This window comes from Eleutherodactylus coqui, chromosome 3 (genome assembly GCF_035609145.1).
Source record: "Eleutherodactylus coqui strain aEleCoq1 chromosome 3, aEleCoq1.hap1, whole genome shotgun sequence".
NCBI lineage: Eukaryota > Metazoa > Chordata > Amphibia > Anura > Eleutherodactylidae > Eleutherodactylus > Eleutherodactylus coqui.
Window position 1 is genome coordinate 289,434,104 of NC_089839.1, and position 8,083 is coordinate 289,442,186.

An 8,083-nucleotide genomic window follows, 5' to 3' on the forward strand; every position below is an offset into this window, starting at 1 on the left:
GGCAGATTCGACACAACAGGGAGTGATTTCATTGTTGTTGTAGTTCTCGCTGTGGCCACTAGAGGGAGCACTGAGCCGAGCACACTGGGAGACGTGAAATAGTAGTAATAAAGCGAAGCGCATGTTCTCGCAGCCAATCAGATCGCAGGTTGAATTTTTCTAAGACTGGTTGTGAGATGAAAGGAGCGTTCTGATTGGTTGCTATAGGCAACTGCTATAGCTGTGCTTCAAACTAGTTTATTGTGAGTCCCAATGGGCATGAAAGGGACGGAGCCGCTCTTATGTGACCGATGAACATCAGTACTTTAGTCCCAGAAAACCCCTTTAGGGTGTGTTCAAATGTTGCGCAAATGCTGCTATTAGGCCGCTCTCACATGAACGCGCCAAAGCGCTGTGATTTCAAACAGTGCTTTGCCGCTATTTTACTTTGGCTTTTGGCCGCAGCTCCCACAAATATAGAACAGGCTCTGCTCTAAAATGGCGCTGGAAAGCTCCGTTCAGCGCATGTCTGCAAGACGCCATTGATTTCAATGGCGCGTTATACCGCGATTAACGAGACATTTAAAACGCCGCGTTAATCGTGGTAAAAAGCGCCTGTGTGAGAGAGGCCTTAAACTGCAGAATCTCCACAGCAAAACCACAGGTTAGCGTTACGGTACCGTTGGGCCGTGTTAACCCGGGGCCGACGTCCTGCAGCTGAAAGTCTGCATCAAAACCCGCAACATTTGGTGGGAATTTTAATGCGGTTTTTAACGCGAATTCTGGTTTCGGAATTTACCCCCTCATTGAGAAGACGTGGTTTCGGCAGCGTAAACGGCGATAAAATTAACAGGCTGCGGATTTAAATTCTGCACGCATGTCAATTTTCGCCTGGGTTTGTGCGGGTTTCAAAATCTCATCCGCTTTGCTGATACTATAAATGCTGGAGATTTTCCGTACAAAAAAAAAAACAGCCAATCCGCCATCTTGAACGCGGCCTTACGGCAGCAGATCTGCAGCGTTTTTTTTCTCTACATGTGAACAGAATTAGCTTTAATCGCTTTCACTTTAATAGTAAAGGTCCCGCTGCGGTTCTTCTGCAGCGTTTACGCAACATGTGAACGCACCCTTATGCTACTCTCACGCATCCGTTTTTTACCGTCAAACACTCTTATTGATTTCAATGGGGCCTCGCAGATATGCGCTCGAACGCGGTGCTTTCTGGCGCTGCGATTTTCGAGTGCTGTCTGCTCTATTTTACCACGATTAACTCACCTCATCACCCATCACAATGATGGGGTGCGTTAAAAACGGCAGTCAGAGGCAGTAACCTGCGCAAGAGAACGGCGGCGTTTTGCCGATATTGTGTTTGTCTCATCAGCGTATGCGTATTTGCGCCACATTTTTGCGCACGCACTGATGCTCTCAGCCTTTGAAACAAGCAATTTGTTTATTGAGTTCAAGATGTCTTCCTTTCCTGTGCAAGTGCTCAGGAACATAGTGCATGCTGGGTTGTTTTTGTTTTGCGGGATTGAAATGTGCACAGAAAATACGCTCATGTGAACGAATCCATTGAAGTCAATGGGTTCCGTTTTCTGTGTATTGAGTGTGCGAATACACGTGCAAATGCGCTTGTGTGACATGGGCCTCAAAGTAACCAATGTTTGAGCCAATGTCAGCTACTATGGCAGTTGTGCCGTTACAAGCGCTGCCTATCAAACACGGAGAAACCCTGGAGGTAGGAGGTGGCACACTGGCACTATATGGTGGCATCTCTGTAAGAGGAACTCAGGGGGCATCTGTGGCGTTATATGGTGGCATCTTTATAGCAGGAACCCTGAGGGCACCTATGGCATTATATGGTAGCATCTTTGTAGCAGGAACTCAGGGGGTATCTGTGGCATTATATTGTGGCATCTTTATAGCAGGAACTCAGGGGGTATCTGTGGCATTATATTGTGGCATCTTTATGACAGGAACTCTGGGGGCACCTGTGGCATTTAATGGTGGCATCTTTGTAGCAGGAACTCTGGGGGCACCTGTGCTATTAGTGTATATGGTGGCATCTTTGTGCAGCGTCCGAGGAGCGGGCCCACAGCTAAGGAGATAGCAGGGTAAATTGCGGCCTTGTCATGGGGCTCTACCATCTACTCCATGGGGGTAGCACATGACCCGTCCAAGTTACTGCTAGGGGAGTTTCATGGGGGCAACCCAAGATGTGGATTACCTGAAGGTTCCTTTGTCACTCGTGACGCCACTGTTCCGTCCTCTGTGCTGAATCCAGATGGTAGAAAACTAAGTAGTCCACATACAGAGAAACGGTTAAAGCAAAGCCGGGAACAGTCAACAGTGCTCCTTTACTTGAACATAACGGTTCAACAGAAATATACACGCCAGCAGGAAAAATGCTACAAAAACACAAAGTGGTGTGATAGGGAGGATTCATAGGATCACATATGAGTCCACAGTCCACGTTATCTGCGGGGTTTCGTTGCCGGCCAATCTCCTTCACTCGCTCCAGCTCTCTACCGGTCAGCACTCACATTTGAAAGACAGGGGTTTTCTGGAACTAAAGTACTGATGTGCATCAGTCACATAGGAGCGGCTCCATCCCATTCATTCCCACTGGGACTCACTCTATGATGCATGGCGGCTCCTCTCTCTCTCTCACAGCATTTACGGGTAAAACTGGCATCTCCTGGGCAAAGCAGGCCCAGGGCAGGCTGGTGGATACCTTTCACCCTTTTCCATTCTGGACCACACAAAGCAAATGGTGTCTGTGTGTGTGGCGCAAGTCAGAAGCAGAACACTTTCCAGACACCTTGCACAAACATATATACGAAGCACAATCACATGACATACAACATGGTACATTTTTCAGACATAACCCAGAAGTTAACCCACTCAGTGCTGCAGAGGTGCAATACGAACCATATTCATGCAACATATAAAACACTGACAACACGTAGGCACAAGACAAATGCATTTAGACTTATGGAGGGGTCCCATTAACTCTGGGCAACTACATTTGTAGCAGGAACTCAGAGGGTATGTGTGGCATTATATGGTGACATCTTTATAGCAGGAATTTCGGCGGGCATCTGTGACATTATATGGTGGCATCCTTGTAGCAGGAACTCAGGGGGCATCTGTGGCATTATATGGTGGCATCCTTGTAGCAGGAACTCTGTGGCATCTGTGGCATTATATGGTGGCATCCTTGTAGCAGGAACTCAGGGGGCATCTGTGGCAGGAAGGAATTCTCTGCAGCATCTCCACAAGGAACTACTCTAGATGCCAACATTAGGACTATTCTGACGTTCATATAGGGCTCTATTAACATCTGTGTTAGCACCTCTGTTGCAGATTCCATCATAGTTTGTGGGGAAAGTAGTAGAATACATTCTTACCAGTAAAACTCCAGATACCAGGACTGCATCACAAGTCGATGGGGTTTGGTGGGCTAGGTCATGTCCATCATGCACTGGACTAGGAGGATGCACTGATAGCTCTCCACAGCATTTAGAATTTCACATCCCAGATGCTGAATCCAGATAGTTCTCAATATTTGGTCCGGTCTTTGGGGTCCCGGTCGTCGGCCGCGGCTGATTAGACTTTTATGGCTTATCCAGTTAGTATGCAAAACTGTGGCTCTACATGGCAGACAGTCTGACAGATCGTGTAATCAGGGTCCTGCATGCGTAGAAGACAAGTGCTACAAGTCAATGGGTAGAGTTTTCCCCTTTCAACAACAAACAAGAATATCAAGACAGAAGGTAAAGATGTCACATGTTATTCATGTATAAGATACAAGATGTATTTCTTCTTCTTATTTATTTTTTCTCCTGTTCCCCTAGGACAGCTGCACTCATGGCAGAGAAGCTGCAGATTTTTTATGCGGATTTGTAGATGGAAAATCCACACGAAAATTGACAGGGACTTATAAATCCGTAGGATGTCAATTTCTGATCTGGATTGTCACAGCAGATTTTACCCCTTTCAATGTAGAGAGATCCCCAGTATATAGATAGATTTCACTCCAATCAGACTGACTCCAGATGTTACGTTCGCTCAGCGCACTAAAGCACCACGTCTCCGAACGGGCGCCGGATTGTGTCCTTTTAAAACCGCAAACACTCACAGCATTTGCACTTACCACTTGCACCTCTCTAGGCAATGATTGAAGGACTCCTCTCATTCTAATCAGGGAAAGTGGGGCACCCTTGCCTAAAAGCAGGGTAATCGTCCTGATAAGGCCAGCCCCACTGTCTTAATCTAGGACCTGGTTTTCCCTAAATAGGGACCTGGAGAGATGCACTAAACCCACAGGACACGACACTGTTCACACACTGTACACAGAACAGGACTGCACATAAAGCACATGTCTGGCCACCTTCACAGACATATCACACACGTCACTGTTCACACCAACATACCAGGTTATGCATACAGCATATAACAGGAGCCCCACCCAGAGCTCACATGCATACAGATGGAATACCATAGGTAGTCCAAGTGTCTTCAAACCAGGGGAATAGAGAATCAGCCACCGTTCTGACATAGGGAGCAGTGTCAGGCATCACCCATCTGACACACACATAGGACATCAGAAGTCTGGGGGGCACACCTGCCCAGGGATAGGGAGAAACCTTTCATTCGTTTATTTCAGCTTTCTTCTGAATGTAGGATGTCATGTGGAATTGTTGTTGCGGATTTCTAACATGCAAGTAATCTAATTTTACAAATAAACGCATTCCACTAATAAAAACACAACAAAATTCCCACTAATTGACAAAATCCATATATAATTCCGTCCCATGTGAAAAGTTCCTAAGATCGGTTTCATATGGAAGGCCCACAGCGGATGACGGTCACCCTGTGTACCTGGATTTTTCTGTATAGCGGATGACTGCAGTGTCTCGCCGTTGGTCATGTGCAGTATAGTTTTTTTCTTTTAATGTTTGTATTTCCCACGTGTTGCTTAGCGATGATGCGGGTACCCGTAGCCCATACGCAATGTAATTGCATATTGGCTGCGGGTTGGACAGGCATCTGTGCAGAATCCACAGAAAAATGCAGCATGGTGCGCTTATTTCCTTCACTCGTGGAATACACAATTCGCATCCGTGAGCGCAATATTGATTTCACGTGCCTTTCAATGCATGTATTTTGCTGCGAATCCTCCGAGAAGACGCGGCAATAAGAATCCGCCCATCTGAAGCCAGCCTAAATCGTCACCTCTATTGCCTTTCCCTCTATAACAAAACCTAAGTCTTACTACTTCTGCTTATCTTAGTGGAGTATCACCCAAATATATTGTTTTAATACGCTTTTTGTCTAAAAAAAAATCACATCCCTAAAAGAAGTGGTTGCTTTCTTGCAAAACTCGGCATGCAGTAACATCTCAGGCAGATATACAAATGATAAGAGTTGGGGTGTGATTAGATGAATGGTCTTGTCACTGGAGGCCCTAATAGTGGTTCCACCTTTGGCCTTTAAAAAGTCTTTCATTGGCTCTTTGTGTGTAATGTACTTCTTTTTCCGCTTGTTGCCTACTATACATGGCTCTTTTAATGCAATCAAAGAGATGTCAGCCAGTTTGAGCGGGGCGCATTATTGGAATGTGAGAAGCTGGACGGTCGTAGCGCTGAATTGCCGCCACTGGGGCTGTTCTGAGCAGACTGTTAGTAGGTGTTGGGACTATTGGATGTGTGAGGGCACACAAGATGACCCGGCTCAGGACGCCCTCGACAGACCACCAGTAGAGAGGATCATCACCTGACAAGCACGAGCAACTCCAACTGTTTTGTTGTCCAGCATACAGAGACAGGTGGCCCCATCATTACAGGCTTCTGTGTCTGTGAGTTCCTACCACACTCATAGGGGAAAGTTGACTGAGAGTCGGTGTGAGAGGTGGTGTGAAGATGCTGCATCAGGAACTAGGAGCCTGAGGTCTGCAAAGACCAAGTCAGAGCTCTTCCCAAGTCTGACAGAGGATGCCTCTATACTCTTCAGATGAGGGGTGGTGACGGAGACCCTGTGGGTTGTGAACTCTGAGCATTGTATGCTATAGACTTGTTTGCTATGATATGGAAAACATGCTGGCAGGAGACGGGTTTAAAGAAATTCACAACTCTGGAAACTTTATGCATGTGGTGTTCATTTCTGCTAAAAGACAAAGACAGCAATCCCTTAGGCAAGTGACTCCAACTTTCCCCAGTCTCGATGCCCACGTGTATCACATTTTGTATCCAAGCTAGAGGTGATACAACAGAGTACTAGAGCCTCCATGCCCGCCCACAGTGGCGTAATTTGAAGCTCCTGGGCCCCAATGCAAAACCTGTAATGGGGCCCCCAACTATAATGCTTTATTCATAGTACTGGGCTCCCTATATGGAGAAGAAAGGTCTTATGGGCCCCCTAAAGCTCCTGAGCCCAAGTGCAACTGCATCCCCTATAGTTATGCCAGTGCCCGCCCATGTTACATCTTGTACCCAAGCTAGACGCGGTACAACAGATTACTAGAGCCTCCATGCCCAACCATATCACATCTTGTATCCAAGCTAGAGGCGGTACAACAGAGTACTAGAGCCTCCATGCCCGCAGTATCACATCTTGTATTGCAGCGTCTGAGGAGCAGGCCCTCAGCCGAGGAGACAGCAGGGTATAGATGTTAACCTTGTCACAGGCTCTACCATCTCCTCCCTAAGGGTACCTCAGGACCTAACCTCGTTACTACTGGGGAATATCACAGGGTAGTAACCGGGGGTTACCTTAAGTCCAGTTGTCACTCGTGATGCAACTGTTCCTTCTCCTGGAATGAATCTTGTAGACAAATAAAATAGTCCAACACCAGAAAAGTATATTTTGGAACAAAACCAGGAACGATCGATCTTGTCCATTTACTTAAACTTCTTAAGAAAGTCAATAATAGTTACAGAAATCACAGCATACAAGAATTATATCTCGGTGGAACTCACGGGGTATTGGAATAATCCACAGGCCAAGTTATCTGCAGGTTCTTTCACTCCCGGCAATCACTTTCTCCACCGGCAAAACACTCGCGTTTGCTTTCTTCTTGCTAATAAGCAGTTCTATTCTCTCAGTACTCAGCAGTAGTACGGAGTATTCCTGGGTTGAACAGGCCCAGGCTGGGCATCAGGCAATCGCTCGGCTTCCTCCATGCTTCACACAAAGACCGACCTGGCAGCCTCTCTGTAGTGTCTCAGAGTTCCCAGACTAACTGACTTCTCTTGTGTTAGGGGGGTCACAAGGGGACCCGTCAGCTGATGCTGTCTGCTTCCCAATCAGTTGAACATGCGAGTATACTCGGAGGAGATCAATGGACACCACACCGTATGTGCTAACCAAAGAAATGCCTGTTTAATGTACAATGTATTCAATCTTTATACATTTCTATGAAGCGAGTGGCTTTATGCCAGATACAATTAAAATTAATAAGCACATATATTGATTTAAAATATCTCAGCCTCTTATCAGTATGTCCTCCTCAAGTGGGTGTTAATCGGGAGGTACATTCCTATGAGCTTGTTAGTAAATTTCAACTAGAGTTGTTTAAAGATAAGAACAGGACAGAAACCTTGTTATATTCCAATTAATACTTCCAGGTGGATTATTCAGACTGAGATCTAACATATTTCTAGGTGAAAGTTGAAATTAATACAGATATATATATGTATTAAAGCAGACAAGCAAAGAGGCAAAATGGAGTCTCTGTTGTCTATGTTTAAAGCGTCAGCCCTTACACATATAAGCTTAAACCTTTAGCAGAAGAAGACGCAAATTATAAACACATAAGTATTCTGTGAAATACACTTATCATTCTCTATTTAAAGGCATAAACCTGAATCAACCCCCCACATCCCCCCGTTTGGACATAGGGTCCACCATCATGCTAGATACTACAACCGATTCCCTAGAGTCATGTGGTGGTCCCAAAGTCCATCTGGGTTGAAGTTTAGCAAAAGCCTTTTTACTACAACGTGTGGTACAAGACATGATTAACTTTAAAGCAATATATATATATATATATATATATATATATATATATATATATATATATATATGACGAACAAAATCATCA